Genomic DNA, 18,229 nt, shown 5'->3' with positions numbered 1-18,229 from the left:
ACTGTTACAGGATTTTTTTTATTTTGGAAAGTATTTTTTTATCTTACTTCTCACGTTTTTTATTATATCATAACTTAGTACTTTTTTCTTAACATAGGTAACATTTCCTGCTGTAACGATGCAAATGTCCCCTCTGTGGAACTAATAAAGGTATTCTGATTCTGACTAGTCCAGGGCCTGTAATAAAGGCCCTGGACTGTAAACATAACCTCATCATTGGCCATTGATATAATTTGGTACTACCAGTATTGTAGCTATTGTCACTGTGTTAAGCCTTACATTGATGCTTACCAGCTGTGAAATCAAAGGTAGTATATCCTACTATGTTTGATGTTTAATTATAAGGTGACAGTGTATGTTTTACCTTTGTGTTTCAACAAGGTGTCCACACTAGAGAAGCTATGAAGAACTATAAAGCACTAGACTCCTACAAGCTGCTGGAATCTGGTTGGGTGCAGACAATGAGGCATATGATTCCGGATGACACAACCCTTACTGTCCTGAGAGCTGACGTGACACCGTCATTCCGTGGGAATGAACCGCCTCATCATCCATGGGCAGCCGTTACCCAGCGTGGCGATGTGGTTGCTGCTCACTGTGACTGCAAAGCTGGGTATGTAGATTCCAGTATTTAGAAACTACATTTTTACTATGAACATATTCTTGTTGTATATTGTTCTTTGAAAACAATAAAATTACATAGGCATCATTGGAAATATGAAAACATTTGACCTTTGGTGGATGTCTTTCTCACAGAAAACAATGCCAGAATATTGACTTGTAGTTTGTTGAACTTTTACGTTGATTTATGTGTGTGTTTATAGTCTTGGTGAGTCATGCTCCCATATTGGAGGTCTGCTCTACAAGGTGGAGATGATCGTCAGAGTCGGCGGAGCAAGAGATCCTGCCTGCACTGATGTACTCTGCACATGGAACGAGGCGAGCATGAAAGGTGTGCAACCAGCTCGAGTGGCCGACATCAACTTCTATGGTGATAAGCCCAAAGAGAAGGTGGTTGCCAACAACGCGCCAGCTCGTCGAGCAGACCCCCAACCCGTCTCCTCTGATGGATTTGAAGACTTCCTTGTGTCCCTTCTTGCTGCCTCCAACCCAGTCATGCCAGTTGGGCTCAGCCTCTTCAGCTCAACTTCTTCAAACTTCGCCCCAAAGAAAGCTGTTGTTCACAGAAAGTCCTAATCACGATTATTTGGGTCAATAATTGATATCACGATTATTAAATACGATTATTCATTGACTTTGAAAAAATCCATTTATTGAACTTTAAAACAAATACAAATAATAATTTGAACAGTATCTTTTTAACTGTTGATTACCCTGAACGTATAATTCAACTGAAAAACCAATACAAACATAAATTAAATAAATGATACATTTATATTTATATATATAATTTATATATATCATTTATATTAAAATACGATTAATTGCACAGCCCTACCAGGGGTGATAACTAACACCTACCCACAGCTGGTATGTTATTGTAAAATTGTACTTCACATCTATCCCAACAGTATTACAGTGTTCGATTTAGGCCAGGCATATCATCAGTATACATGAATTTTCGCAAACCTTCTCAGTTTCTGGCACTTTCCAGCTGTTGGTAGTTTCCCAGGCGTAGCAAATTTGGTCGGGATGTAATCTGGATGGCCGGGCTCCTTGGAAGGCTGCCCTGAAAAACAGATAAGAGAACTTGGAGTCATGCATATCAATGTGCCTCCTCTAGTCTAAAGTAAGATAAGTGTCATCAGGGAGGTGATATATACAGATATATCACCTCCCTGATGTCATCAAATCAAGTTTTATTTATATTGCACATTAAAAAACGATTTTTAGTCGAGCCAAAGTGCTGTACATATAATAAAAATAGCCTACAGTAGAGACAATTTACAGCAAATACAACAGCACAGATTGTTCAGAATATCAGTATGAGAAAAACGACACCCTCTGTCCTTAGACCCTCACATCGTACAAGGAAAAACTTCCAGAGAAAAACCCACGGTTTAAGGGGAAAAAATGGGAGAAACCTCAGGGAGAGCAACAGAGGAGGGATCCCTCTCCCAGGACGGACAGACGTGCAATATATGCCGTGTGTAAATCGAAGAGATAATACATTTTACAGCATATAGACCGAATGTTAGGAAATGAATGTGTCTGTAATAAGAAGATGAATCCACGAGGATGTCAGCTACAATCCTGTGGAAGCCATCAGGGAAGCAGCATGACGAGACCCAAGGCAGGATCGCAGAGACAGGTTCAGCCACGACCCGAAGTCCACGACTTAATCCAGAACTCAGGATAGAGGATCCAAGACACAGAACTACAGCAAGAGGATCAGCCTCGACTCCGGATCCCGGCGTAGATATAGATACAAAACAAGAAAAAATATGTGGCTGGGTTAATCGGAACAAGAGAATACACAGACACAGACAGAAAGGGAAAAGGTCATTGGATAAAAGTTATTCTTGATAACCCTCTAGAAAGATCTCATGAACTTCCCCACTCAATCTATCAAGACCCGAGCAGTTCTATTAGATATAGGATAAGAAACAGAGATAGGGAGCACAACAACCTATCTCTTCGTCAGATGCACTCCCCCGCTTATCTAAGCGACTCTGTACCCCGTTACCCTCTACAAGGCCATAGACCAGCAGAGGGAAAATGGGGGGTGGGTAAGGGTAAGGATTTTTAAGAATAAACCGCAAGGGTCTAAAGGGAAAAAAGATGAAATATAAGGTACTATATTTTAAGTAATCCTATCTACTATTCCTATATTCGAATAATGTATAAACTATTTTAAAAATACTTTATGAAATCCTATGTTATGTTATAAATATTCAAATAAAGAACTAAATGAATAAATAAATGAATAAATAGATAATTAAACAACAGCCAGAGAGAAAAAGTGAGTTTTTAAGTGTTGATTTTTAAAAAAAAAACAGGGTCTGGGCCGACCTCACATGGAGGGGCAAAGTATTCCAGAGCCTAGGGCCAGCCGCTGCAAAAGCTTGATGCCCTATGGTTTTAAGCCTGGTCTTAGGCACTATCAGCAGCAGCTGATCAGTCGACCTTAAGGCTCTGCCTGGGGTGTAGCGATGGAGGAGTTCAGCTATATAGGCAGGAGCCAGCCCATTTAGGGCTTTAAAAACAAATAAAAGGAGTTTAAAATCTATTCTGAACCGAACTGGAAGCCAGTGCAATGAAGCCAGAATTGGGGTGATATGGTCGCGCTTTTTGTGGCCGGTGAGAAGACGTGCAGCTGCATTCTGAACTAGCTGGAGGCGTCTAATTGAGGCCTGGTCCATACCCACATACAGAGCGTTGCAGTAATCCAGTCTCGAGGTAACAAAGGCGTTAATAACCATTTCTAGGTCTTTAAAAGATAAAAACGACTTGGTCTTAGCCAATAGTCGTATTATGAAAAAGCAGGTCTTGACTACAGTGCTAACCTGCTTATCAAATTTAAAGGCGCTGTTGAAGGTCACTCCAAGGTTCATGACAGAGGGGAGGATATTTTTATTGAGGGAGCCCAGAATATCAACCGGGGAGACTGTTGGTTGGGGTGGTCAATGAGGTGGTACACATTCCCTGATCCTACTATCCCCGACAGCTAACTCAAGTATTATAATTGATTGATTGATACATTTATTTCGAACAAGTAAAATAAATAATTTACAAAACAGAACAAATGTTGTTGTGCATAGTCATGCAAGAGAAATTAAAACAAAAAATTACATTTACAACAACAGCATTTGCAACATAAACAGTGCCATGTCTAGTGTTCAAAAAGGAGTGAGAAGAAGTATAACTTATTTAATCTCACCCCCTTGTCCCTAAATGATTTATTTATAATCTATGATCTGCAATAATTATAATTATCATTATTATTCATTATTCTTGTCATTATCATTATTGATCTGCTTTACCTGTTGATTGATATATATATACACATACATATGCACACCTACATACTCACACATAAACACATAGTCAAACACCTTCCCTATCCCTGTACCTGGAGAAAATAATTTCTCTGTATTTCCTCTTGAACTGGTTAATGTCTGGACATCGCTTTAGCTCCACATTCACACATTAATGACTTGTCATAGCTGATGTGTGGCTCAGTTTACTCTGTGAAAGATGGACAATAAAGTTGCAGGGAGTATGTACATTGTCATTGGTAAATAGGAACTACAATTTTGGGGGTGACTAGACCAACCATGATGCTATGCTACCATGCTATGATTCTGCTGTAGAGGAAGGTAAACAGTAGTTTGGTCCAGTCCGGGCTAGGGGTGGACATCAGATTAATCATAAACATAGTAGTTGTTCTGAAATACAACTTCAACTTACCAGAAATGAAGTGTGCCGAGCAGATGTACACATATTGCACGGTGTCCTTGGGTTTCCACCGCTTGTGAGTGATGGAATCGACGCGAGCACAAGCTCTCGCCCACTGGGCCCTCCGTCCTGGCTGTTTTTCGTGACTGGGGAACTTGAAGAAAGAAAACTTGGATTTTCCATCACTATCTGTCATCGAATGATGATTTCTACAAGTCCCAGCACTACACCACTTCACCATCTTCAAAGTATTGTATCTAACAAGTAAGTAACACGGCTAAACCCTCGGCCTGCTTGCACCTCGCGTAAAATGGCGGATACCGGAAGTACGGTGTCGCCCTCGGCCCAATACCTGTATGTGTGTGTGAAAGAATATTTTATTAAGGCATAGAGGATTTACGTTAATGTTATCCACTACAATTACCATAACCGTGCATTCTGCATGTTTGTAAAAGCAAGCTAACTTGAAATACTAGACTATTCATTTTACAATGGGTTTCAAGTTAGCTTGCTTTTACAAAACATGCAGAACGCACAGTTATAATAATAATAATAATAGCTTAGATTTATATAGCGCCTTTCATGGGACCCAAGGTCACTTTACAAGGAATAACAGGGCAAACCAAACATAACAAAAGGCAATCAGACAACCAGTCAGACAGACAAAAACAACAAATAGATTAGGGGACAAAGGCCTTGGTGAACAGATGGGTCTTGAGGGCCCTTTTGAAGGCGTCAAGCGTGGGGATGTTGCGGATCTCCGCAGGGAGAGCGTTCCAGAGGGTGGGGGCTGCCACACTGAAGGCTCTGTCCCCGAAGGTTTGCAGTTTGGTGCGGGGGGTGGTAAGCAGGCCAGAGTCTGAAGACTGCAGGTTCCGGGGTGGGGCATGTGGGTGAAGGATGTCCGATAGGTACTGGGGGACATGGATATGGAGGGATTTGTAGGTAAGGAGGAGGATTTTGAATGATATGCGGGACTTGACTGGCAACCAGTGGAGGTGGATGAGGGTGGAAGCGATGTGCTGCCATGGCTTTGTATTTGTGAGTACCCTAGCAGCACAGTTTTGGACATACTGGAGCCTGTCCAGGGTTTTGTTGGGAACCCCAAACAGGAGACCATTGCAGTAGTCCAAGCGGGAGGTGACAAACGCATGGACTAGGGTTTCGGCAACCGACTCCGAGAGTGACAGTCGGAGTCTTGCAATGCTCCTTAGATGGAAAAAGGCCGATTTGGTCACAGACTTGACGTGGAAGGAGAGGGTGGAGTCGAGGATGACACCCAGGTTGCGGGCTTCAGGAGATGGGGAGATGGAGCAGCCGTCAACCTCAAGGATGAAGTCACCAACCTTCTGGAGCAGCGCCTTGGGTGCCACAACCATGAGCTCTGTTTTCCTGCTGTTTAGTTTGAGATAGTTGCATGACATCCATGCTTTGATGTCATGCTGCAGGCAGTTGATGAGAGACTGAGGGGAGAGCTGGGAGGATGCAGTGGTGCTGAGATATAATTGGGTATCATCAGCGTAACAGTGGAAATTGAATCCATGATGTCGGATGATCTGGCCGAGGGGGAGCATGTAAATGGTGAACAGGAGGGGGCTAAGCACAGAGCCCTGGGGTACACCGTGGTGGACTGGGGCCGGGGGTGAATTAGAGCCATTGATGGAGACAAACTGTTTCCTGTTATGGAGGTAGGATGTCAACCAGAACAGCGCTGTGCCAGTGATACCTAGGAGGTCTGAGAGGCGGGTGAGGAGGATGTTGCAAGAGATGGTGTCAAGTGCTGCAGAGAGGTCCAGGAGGATGAGGATGCTGAGGCGGCCAGAGTCAGCAGCAATGAGGAGATCGTTGGTGATCTTGATGATTGATGGTTATGGTACAACGTTAGTGGATAAAATGAATGTGGATAAAATGAATGTGGATAAAATTAACGTAAATCCTCTATGCCTCTAAGTTAATAAAACATGCCCAGACATGCATGCGGTAACAAAAGAAGAAAGCGCGCCGCCTGCCGCCATTTTATGCTCGAAAATAGTGTTTCTCTGATCATTTTGTGAAAACTTTGCAACCCAGCTAACCTTCAATGTTTTTTCTCTTTAGGCTGAAACTGAAGCAACTGGCAGATAAAAGGCTTCTTCAACCTGGTAAGCCTTGCAGTGGAGAAACTGTAACGTGCTTGGGGGGGGTGCTAGTGGAGCCTGTGGAGCCTCGCAGCAGCGAAACTGTGGTGCGCTTACACTGTAGGTGCGCCGCGTTTGGGGGGGGGTGGGTGCTAGTGTGTGACCATCCCTTGATTGCAAAGTTAATGCAGACTACCTTTGCCCTGCGGCGCAATGAGATCATCAATGATGAGCTACCTGTTGGAGAGATCCTGGAACGCTGGCCTGCCTCGACAATGGAGTCACAGGTGAAAATATTTTAGATATTACAATTATATAATAATTTTGTGTGCCTTTGTCACTGATAACTTTGGCATGTTTACTCAGATTTAGCATGTCATGTTTCTGTTTATCTCTGCTGCCTTCAGTCCACATATACATTGTACTCTGAATTAAATAGTCATTTTATATTTTGGCAGATTTGTGCAGAGTTTCACAGGATAAAGAACCTCAACCTGAAGAACCACTTTTACGCGGAGTTGGATCGGCATGCCCCCTCCGTCTGTTGAGCTTGTTCAGGAAGAAGGCGGCACGCAAAAGCAAAGTGTCTGAAGTTCTGGATCAGCTCTTCACCGCCTATGACCTCCAGGTGAGTCGGTTAAGCCTCTTGGTGTTTTATTATCATACTAGAGTGGATTTTCTGTGTGTGTGTGTTGGGGGGCGGGGGGTCAGCCTGATAGATTTAGATTTATTATTAAGATACTTGTGTTTGGGGAGGGAACAGCAGTGTTAATGTTATTGCACCTTGTTGTTGTGCTAATGAGATACAGGTGGGATCGCAGACGCCTCAATTGCTTCAAAATGGTAATCTCTTCAGTCATGGAAGAGCTTTTGTGATATAAATTGTTGTGTGGCTATGCTGTTAAGCATCCAAAGTAAAACAAAGATATGTTTTCGCACTCAAGGATCAAGGTGACGTCCATAGCCGACGTGCTGCTCTCCTCCGTGGTCTGCCTGGATTTCTGCATGAGGATGACTCCAGGTTTCTGAGGCTGTGGCATGTAAGTTAGAGGTTGCTCTCGCCAATGTTATTATGATCACTTCATTTAATTCTCCATTGTCTAATACACCTCTTTTTGCTTTTATGAGTTATGTTCTATTTGACTTTGTATACATGTCTAGTCTATCTGAAAATGTATTCCATATAGCTGTTGTGTTTTGAACAGGTCTCTCTTGAGAATAAAACCCTGTCCCCATGAGATTAACTATATAATTGTGAAGTAAATAAAACATTGTAAAATGATCTGCAGACTTGTCTATTTATGTCAAAGATGTTTGTCCCTATTTTATGTAATCCAGCTAAATGTCCTGGGCAGGCTTCACAAAACCCTCTTAGGTTAGCCAGGCATAAATGTCAACCATGACCCTTTCATAAGCCACCAAAATGCAGCAAAAAATATATATTAAGAATAACATGCTGTGCACAGGTCTGGTTACCTGAATGAAACCTGGCTTATACCCAATAATTGATTTAAGTTAAATGTGCCTGGTATCAAAAGGGGCGAAGCCTGCGAGCTAGTTCAGGCAGTCAACTCGAGCACCATACCAATGATACATTAACACGTGACACACCTCGTCCCTCTTACAACCAACCAAACACATTCTCCTAAACATGCTGCTCTATTTAAGCTGCCAGGTCTTCCTGCCTCTGCCTCGCTATGCTGCTGCTGCCACTGCTGTGTTCACTTGCTATTGCTACGTTCATGTTCCTGCTGCTGTGTTTCATGTTGCTGCTGCTTGCCTGCCCCACCACCACCCCAGCTCCACCCCAGCTCCACCCCAGCTTCACCCCAGCTTCCACCTGTAGGCTCTGGGGGATAGTTATCTAATCATCACTCAATGTTCTTTGTAATCTGTGGAGTGATGATGCCCGAGCCTAGACGCCAAACTCAAACTATATGCTGCTTATAATAAACATATTAAGAAACACTTGAGTTGTCTGACTGAAATGTATTAGTAGTGTGTGAAGTCAAAACTTACCATCTGTTTTCATCTTCTTCTTTTTTTGGCTGTTCTTTCTGAGAAGACTGGGAGATGGCACGAGGAGGAAGAATACATGATTGTGTTTGTGTATTTGTTAAAGAGGAAGAAGAGGAGAGAGAGGTGGAACATGGCACCAGATTTAGAATTAAATTAGTCTCTTGCTACTCTGCACTGAGGGTCTGATGTTGCTTGGGAGCTGGTCTCTCTTGCTGCTCTGTACTGAGGGTCTATTGCTGTTCTGCACTGAGGGTCCCTTGCTACTCTGCACTGAGGGTCTCTGGCTGCTCTCTGCTAGGGTATGTGGTTGGGGCGGTGGTGGCGAAGTAGATAGGGACTTGGCTAGGCATACTGGAAGGTCACCAGTTCAAGTCCCGGCAAGACCAAGTGCTACCGAGGTGTCCCTGAGCAAGGCACCGTTCCCCACACTGCTCCCCGGGCGCCGTTCAAAATGGCAGCACACTGCTCCCAACACAGGATGGGTCAAATGCAGAGAAACAATTTCCCCACGAGGGATTAATAAAAGTCCATTTTAATCTGGTTGCTCGGCTGTGGGAGTTTCAGATGCAGGTTGATGGGAAGTGGAGCTCTCTGTAATGCAGGTTTACTTACAGTTTTTGTTCAAATAAAAATCAGCAGCCCACCTATTTGAAGCCCTTTTAGGCTTGCCATAAAATAGAATTGGCTTGTAGCCTAGAGCCTCAAGTTTCCACACCTGAAATGAACAAAAGCATTTGTTTGACACACATTTGTTTGACCCGCTACTGTAGCACCCATAAGGTTGAGGTTGTCTACCTGCACATGCATGTTTATACCACAAGGGGCAGATCACCTGATGGTTCATCATTGTTTCATGCTGGAGATGAACAGAAGAAGTGTGTCTGTGTGTTGTGCTTGGAGATCGTTTGAGATGCTGACATCTTGCACATGTGCCTTGTGGAATTTAATAAATGAACGTTTTCTACATCTATAATACCCTTGCGGTCTGGGTGGTGTAACACTACCTTAAACCCATTAATACTGTTTCTTTTGGATTATTATACAAGCAACATGAAGGTATCTTGCATTGTGTAAGACTAAGTGTTATTTGCATGCAAGGGCTAAGGTACACCTGCTGTTTCTGCCATTGCCTTCATTACAACAAAATCATTATTTTACAAAGAACAATACGCATTGTTGCTCTTTTTTGCACAACAAACACTGTGTGGGACTCTAACAAAAATATTTACAACATTTAAACATCACAATCAGACAGATGGGTCAAAGAGGTAAATACGATCACTGTAAGATGTAACATCTGACAATAAGACTATATTTTCAAAGGCCTGATCATAATGTACTAATATTTTTAGTATGTTAAAAAAGTGAGTTTCACTTCAATTGACAGAAACTTATGAAATATTTGTACTTACTGCAATACGGGCAGAATCAAGTATACGTCTATCCAGTGATGCCGCTTTTTCTTTCAGTTTGGTTTGTTTGACAGGCTTCCGTAGCAGGCACTGCACATTATCCTGCTCGCCTGATTTGGAGTCTGGCAAGTTGGGCAGGGCCTGAACTCAGGTCGAGTCATGACAAACAAGTATAGAAAAACAAAAACACAGAAAGGTACTAACAACAGAAAGATGGACAGATAAGACACAGATACACAGACCTAAAAGATTGTAGCTGTTTAGTCAAATGTAAAATAAGGTATGGTCCGACTTGTAAACATTATGTTTCATAAAAAACTAAAACAAAACTCGTCTTAAAAACATACTGCTGGATAATTAAGAGTTTCACAAATGTATCTGAAGCAGGCAGAAGCTATTCTCTATTTCAAAAAGATAACATAAAGACAGCATATCATTACATTACATTGGGTTTAATTTGAATTAAAAGAAATGTGTGACAAACAACATTCATCTGAAGTAATGAATCTGTGTTATGAGCAGATGATCTGTACACAGACAGCAACAGAGATAAGACAATTTCACAACCGCAAGGACAGGGAAACGACGGGGACGTGGCTCTTAAAAGTGCCTTTGGATTGATGCTATTACAGCTTATATAATGGTATTTGGCTTTCACTGATCATATTTCCATTGTTGAGGCCTACTAGAATAGATTTAAATTGTGCAATTTTCCAAAATCACATTAGTTTCTCATACAGCATCTCTGTACGTGTATTCACCAGGTATTCACTCTGTCCTAAACGGCTTGTTGGACCATTACTTGGGGTGACCATTACTGATGACCTCACCTGGAAAATCAACACCACCGCACTAGCGAGGAAAGCCCAGCAGCGCCTGTACTTCATCCGGAAGCTCAAGCGAGCCGGAGCATCACCCCCCATCGTGCTGTCCTTTTATCGAGGCGCCACCGAGAGCATCCTCAGCAACTGTATCATGCTGTGGTTTGGAAGCTGCACCGCCGCCGACCGCAAGAGCCCGCAGCGCATAGTGAACTCTGCCCAGAGGATCATCGGTGCCTCGCTCCCCTCACTACAGGACATATACAACACCCGCCTCACCCGCAAAGCACTCGGCATTGTGGGTGACTCCACCCACCCCTCCAACAGCCTCCTGCCTTCAGGAAGAAGGTTCCGCAGCCTCAGCTCGGGCACCGTCAGGCTGGAGAACAGCTTCCTCCACCAGGCGGTCAGGATGCTGAACTCTCTCCCCCCCTCTGACATCTCTCCCCTGAACTCTCCACCCTGCCTCCGACCTTTCTCCCCTGCCCCAAATGGTCCTGGACTCTAACCCACACACCCTTTTTGTTTTTGTTGTTGTTGTTTGATGTATATATGTCACACTGTAGGACCTCGAGAAACGATATTTCGAGATTTCTGGATGTACAACATATAGAATTCTTGACAATAAAGCTGACTTTGACTTTGACATGCATAAATACCTTCATAAAACACAAGGGGATGGGTAATAACCAGAAAAGCATGACATGGGCCCTTTAACATCGTCGCTCGCATAGATGATGTCACACGTACACGCAAAAAACTTTATTTACAGACAATATGATTACATTAATTTCTATAAAAGCCGGCCAAAAAAAGTTTCAGGAACACTGATCATCTGTACAAAAGTTATACAATGCCATGTTAAATGTGATGGATTGAAAAATCAGACACAATTTTAGAACATTTTCTGGCTATATTACATACGTCCACGTAAATAATTCATTACCCAGCATGCATAATCTCAACTTCACATAAGAGAAAGAAATGCCTATAAGCCTATTATTTTTTGCCTAACTGTCGCCGAGGCCTATCACAGAGTATGAAAATTACATATATATTTATATATTGTTTTTTATAAACAATATATAAAGAGCATAATGTGTTGCAATGACGTCTCGCACCATAGGCTTCAGCTGAGAACGGGCTGCGGTCCGCGGGAGCATTCGCTCGCAATCTCAAGTTGTCCACCACATACGTTTAGAGAGCTCTATAGAAGTCTATGGACATCCCCGAAAGTTGAAACTGGACGCCAAGGGGGCCCCCCCTTGCGTTGGAAAGTGACGACAGGGACCTTGACATAACGTCACTTTAGGACGAGGTGGGAGTGAGAATGTGTTGTTCTAGTCCGTGTGTCTTTATTTAAATAGTTTTTATTTCCAGTAAACAGAAAATGCAATGCTTTTTTGTTTTTGCTTTTTGCATTACTAAATGGCCTAAGGAACTTTGGAGCTAGGGGCAGGGCAGAATTCTCGGAACTAGTTTCAAAACAGAAGCCTTTGTCTAGTTAAACACACTTGGTTATAAAGGTCTTGATATATCTTGGAATTACCAGAGAGAGGCTGTTGAGACAGGCTGGCCAGCACAGCAGATCCACCAACTTCCCCCCCGAGCACTTTCGAGTGTTTTTCATTGAATTATTGCTAGTGCTGCTGTGGGATTGTTTTCTGTTTTCCTTGAAGCTACTAACAACACAGGGCCGCTGCATTTGTTTCCCAACAATATTTGCAACAGTAATAATATAGTTCCTAGCTGATATTTGTGTGTGCAAGATTATCAATTTAAACGATTCTGCATATATACATATAGGCCTATTGTTAGCAACAAGGCTAACGCTAGCAGCCCGGCTAACAAACAAAGAGCTACAGGAACCCTGGTGTCAGTGCTAAAATAAAGTTAAAATAATAATAATAATTTAGCTTCTTAAACATATTTAACCGGAAATAATTTCCTTCACACTTCCTCTTCGGCCTTCTCCGTCAACCGGTCCCCTTTGCCAGGTAGTGTTTCCACAGATAACATTACTACAGTCGTTCTGCAACCTGGGGAGCGCTACTACTACTTTTTGATGAGTTGAAAACGAATTTGTGGTAGGTTCCAGTGAGGGGGGGGATGAGAAGTTAAAAATGCAATTCATTGCAGTAAGTTGGAAGGGAGAAGTTGGTAGCTTGCTGTCTGGCCGCAGTTCTCTTTTGTTTGGTGTTCTTCCTTTCACCAACCAAAGTTTTCCGGTGCCAAATCACCTCATCTTCCTTTTATATGGAGTTTCAGCACCTCAGTGACCTCCTGTGTATTACAGCCAGGATGTTTTTACAGCTCCACAAAACGCATTCAATTTCCATCAAATTTCTACAAACAGCTTGTGCAGTGTAAACTGTGTTTTATGGACAAACAAGTGCCCTGAGGGTTCCAGCAAACCAATATTTACCTCAGTATCTCATGTGCTCTGGTGTCTTGCAAACCAACAGCTGCAGGCATAGAGTAAAGCAGAGCGCTGTAGAAAGCTGAGAAGAGGTCGTGAGGAATAACTGTGTTGTTACTCTCATAAAACTTCAGTGTAGCTTTGGCTGATATGGAGCCGAGTAGGTAAGATATTATATTGTGTGACATTCTGTTGTTTAGGTTTTCCTGTATCAGAGTTACGCTGCATTGGAAATGAAAATATTGCAGCAGAAAATGAAATAGAATTGTGGCTAACCAAACATGACTTTGCATATACGAATCTGTGAAATCATAAAAATGGCTTTCACAAAACCTACATGTGGATCATGAATAATTCATGTGCATCCCATACATGAGGGCTGTGCATGAGGGAGCATGAACATGTGTATGTGTTATCTTGCATTATATGCTCAAATGGGAGGGGTTCATCCAACAGCTCTTTTTTGCCTCTGCAACTCATGTGTTTACGTAACTTTAAAGGTCCCATGACATGGTCATTTCTACCGATCATAATTCCTTTGTTGAGGTCTGCTAGAATAGATTTACATTGTTCAATGTTCCAAAATCACATTGGTTTCTCATACAGCATCTCTGTATAGTATGTGTATTCACTCTCTGTCCTAAACGGCTTGTTGGAGCTCCTGCCCCCCCCCTCCCTATGAGCCCACTGTGCTCTGATTGGTCAGCTCGCCCACTCTGTTCTGATGAGTCCACCACCGTTACAGCGGAACATCAGTGATTATGTGTTACAATGGCGTTCGCAGCCAGAAAATGACACAAATAATCATTGCACACTGCAGCTGAGAAAAGATAAGGGTGTGTGTGTGTGTGTGTGTGTGTGTGTGTGTGTGTGTGTGTGTGTGTGTGTGTGTGTGTGTGTGTGTGTGGAAGTCCGTAGATTGGTCGTTACGTCACAGTGACCCTTACGTCACAGTGACCCTTATGTCACAGTGACCAGGCAGACAACAATGGAAAAAGAAAGATCTCCAACGAGGCGTTCTGGGGCAGCATAGACAGGTATTTTCTGTGTTAGAGTTTTACTCGCTACAGCAGGGGTGTCAAACTAAATTTCATCACGGGCCACATTCACATTATGGTTGCACTCAAAGGGCCGGTTGTAACTTTAAGACTATATAAAAATACATATATAAATATTTAATATATATAAAATAATGTATTATATTACATTATTGCCTCTGCATTGGATTACTACAGTAAAGTCTATCGGAAAAAAATAAGAATTGGCTGTAAATGAACAGTATTAAAATGTATTATTATACAAGATTTCAATGCAAACTTTCGTGTGTGTGTGTGTGTGTGTGTGTGTGTGTGTGTGTGTGTGTGTGTGTGTGTGTGTGTGTGTACAACACAGCATGTATAATTGTATACATATATAACTGAAGCCTGTCAAACTTGCCTCCCTAAACATACAGTCTCTCACAAACAAATCACTTGTTTCAAATGAATTCTTTGGAGATAATAACATTGACCATGTCTTAGTGAAACTTGGCATCAAAATGGTGACTATCTCTCCTTAAATGAGGCTACACCTCCAGGATATAAATACTTTGAGAAAGCACACAACTCTGGGCGTGTTGGGTTCCTGATCTGCCATCATTTGAGTGTCTAGCTGCTAAATGCCTAGCTCCAGAACCCCTACTAATCGTCTCTATCTATAGACCACCAAAGGCAAATAAAACTTCCTCAACCTCCTGGAGTGTCTCCCTCTTACCCAACATATACAAGAGCCTACTCATAAACATGGCCACACCATAGACCAGGGGTGGGCAAACTTTTTGGCTCGGGGGCCACTATGAGTTTTAAAATTTGACAGACGGGCCGGGCCAGTAGCAGATCGGTGAAAAAATATTTAGCTGTCCACTCCTCATTATACACTCGGCACTCAATGTTGACTTTTCTTTTCTTTGGTCCACTCATTGTTACAGATGCAGGTTCATAGGTGAATTATTGCGTCATTACGTCATCGTTTACGTCATGACGTAACCGTTTACGTGCCTTCTTATGACCCACACAGCGTTTTACGTCGCTAATTTTCTCCGCAACACCGCTCACAACAACATCAATAGAGAACTGCGTCTGGTAGTTTTTAATTATACGAAGCCAGATTAAATTAAAGAACTACTTCTCCAACCTTATACCTTTCTCCAGAGTGCCGTGGTGCATTGTTTATTAATGTGGTTCAGCTGCCTGCTGCTCGTCTATCGGAGTTACTCTCCCGTTAACTCACGGCAGCGGCCGCTGTAAAGTTTTCATTGTCTGACTGTCACAAGCAGCTGATAAATATCCCCCATCCCCATAAGTGAATGTGTTTTAGTTTGAAAGCTGTTTGGCATCACAACGCTGTTATGAACGTTTATCTGGCATTCTACAGGTGATGTTAGCTAATCAGACTATCTTGACTACTTGTTGCAATCATATTGTGGCATAGGCCTAAGCCGTTTTCTACACGCATATTTTACCAGCGTAGTTTTCGTTATGATTTTACTTGTGATGGCCACATGTAGCCCATGTATTGATTCCATCCGATAGCTGCAATAATACAAAACAACAGGAAAACGTCTGCTCATTGCTCCCCATCTGCACACTGCCGTCGCATTTTACGTTTCTAAGGTAAGCGGACATGAATCTATTCAGCAAAACTAGAAATAATAATCTAAGTTATTGAGTTTTTAGCATAATACTTCAGAATCTTAAAATCCCTTAACGTTTGTATGCAATTGTGCTAAATTCAACACTGGAATCAAGCAAATATTAATATGTTTGCATGACATTAGTTATTTATATTTTGATATCACTTAACTATACGTTTAATACATTTAAGTCAAACTAAGGTACATGCTGAAGCACTCCCCAGGATTGCCAAAGCACCCCCAAGAAATATGTGTTGTTTTTTTGGAAAATTATTATTATTATTTTTATTAAATTAGAAAAATTATTGATTACATCAATGCAAATGTGAAACAAACAAATGTTTGACCAAAAACATAAAGCCAACACAGGTGATATGATTAGGCCAATGGCCAGCACCCATTCGATTTTTTACCTACCCATAGGCTAAATTACTTTGTGACACTTGAGTGACTTCCTGTTAGCTAGAGCGCCAAATGATTTGCTAACAGTCCTTAAACGTCCATGTGTGGACACTCAATCAAAACCGTCGTCACACCCACCCCCTTAAAGTCGGTGTCCCCAGGACCACCGGCACACCAACCCTGACAAAACAAAAAAAACACCAGTAATGAACAACAAAAATACAAGACATACGGCACCCCACTTCCAACAAAACCAACAATTGAAACAGACAACCCTCACACTGCCAACCGCTCCTCCCACACCCAGCCATATCTTTAGCAACACAGGTAAGCAACCTGAGAAGCACACTTTAAAAGGATGGGCAGAGCGAGAACGATTTATTAAACAGTATGACAGACAATACATTACCGTCACGGCCCATGTTTCCTCAGTTGTAGCAGTTAGTTTCACTGGCTTTACTGTAATGTACCGCCACGTGGCCAATGTCGCCACACCTGTTACATTTCACCCTACTGCAACGTCTCTGGATGTGACCAAGCCCACCGCAGGAATAGCACTTCCGGTAGTTGGCATGCCCACAGTCACGAGCCATGTGTCCTTGGTCTCCACACCGATAGCAGGACATTTCCTTGCCTCTTCCTCGACCCCTGCTGCCGCTGCCACGACCACCATCAACGCTGCCCCCACCACGACCACCATCAACGCCACCGCCGCCACGACCACTTTGACCAGTTTTCTAAACATGTTTTTGTCCATAGCACGAGTGATCACACAAGAGGACGTGACGTCTGCCAACACTGTAGAGCTCTCCTCAGACCTTGACTCAATCGGACCGCCCGTCACTAAAAGCACAGGGGGAACATCAGTCCAGACTCTGCTACCTGCCAAACCGTTGCCCAGGATGAACTGTATCCCCTCGATTGGCAAAGCTTGACGTACACCAACAGCCACCTCACCCTTAACAAGACCATAGTCAATATACATCCTATGAACAGGAATAGAAAGCACTTTTAATCCCATTCCCCAACTCAGAAGGGTGTCACCAGTGTCACTTTGATAAGACAGAGGCAAAACAGAGTCAACAATATAGGAGTCAAAAGCCCCTGTGTCTCGCAAGATTTTGATTGGAACTCTGACATTACTACCTACCAATGACACCAAGCCGTCTCGTATAAATGGAGCATAAGATGCCAAAACCTCAGATCCACCTAAGTGGGATGTAAGCACATCGGCAACACAGCAGCTTTTCACAGGAGCAGCCAACGCAACAGGCCCAACAAAATATCTTCCTCCCTCAGATTTTGCTCTAAGTGCAGGACAGTCTGCCTTCCAATGGCCTTTTTCGCGACAGTAGTGGCAAATATCATTATTATCCCCCTCAGATTTGACCAAACCCAATTTCCTTGGCTCCATCCCAAATGAACCAACCTTTCTACTTCCCTCAAAAACAGCCAGGGCCCCAGAGCGCCCTCCGAACCTGCTCTTATGAAGCAACACAAACTCATCAGCTGCCACAGCAGCTTCAGCCGCAGAAGTGACCCTGTGTTCTGTTATGTAAGTAGCAATCTTGTCTGGAAGAATATTTTTGAACTGTTCTAAAGTCATGAGCTCACACAAATAGTCAAAAGTAGTGACGTCAAGAGCAGTTAACCAACGCTTAAAATGAACAGACAAATCCCTCGCCATCTCCACATATGTTTGATCTTGTTTTTGCTCAAAGGACCTAAAACGCTGTCGATAGGCCTCTGGCACCAGTTCATATGCTCTAAGCACCGCCGATTTTATTTTACTATAGCTAGAGCTATCCTCAAGACATAAGGAGGAATATGCTGACTGCGCTCTTCCTGTGAGAACACACTGAAGCATCAGAGCACAGTCCGCATCAGGCCAATCTCTAGCCCTAGCTACACGTTCAAATAATTTAAAAAACGTGTCGGGATCCCTTTCATTAAAGTGAGGCAGCAAGCGCAGGTTATTAACATCAAAACGATGAGACCTGGGCACCTGT

This window comes from Gymnodraco acuticeps, unplaced genomic scaffold (assembly GCF_902827175.1).
Source record: "Gymnodraco acuticeps unplaced genomic scaffold, fGymAcu1.1, whole genome shotgun sequence".
NCBI lineage: Eukaryota > Metazoa > Chordata > Actinopteri > Perciformes > Bathydraconidae > Gymnodraco > Gymnodraco acuticeps.
The sequence above is the reverse complement of the archived record's forward strand: the minus strand, read 5'-3'. Positions refer to the sequence as shown.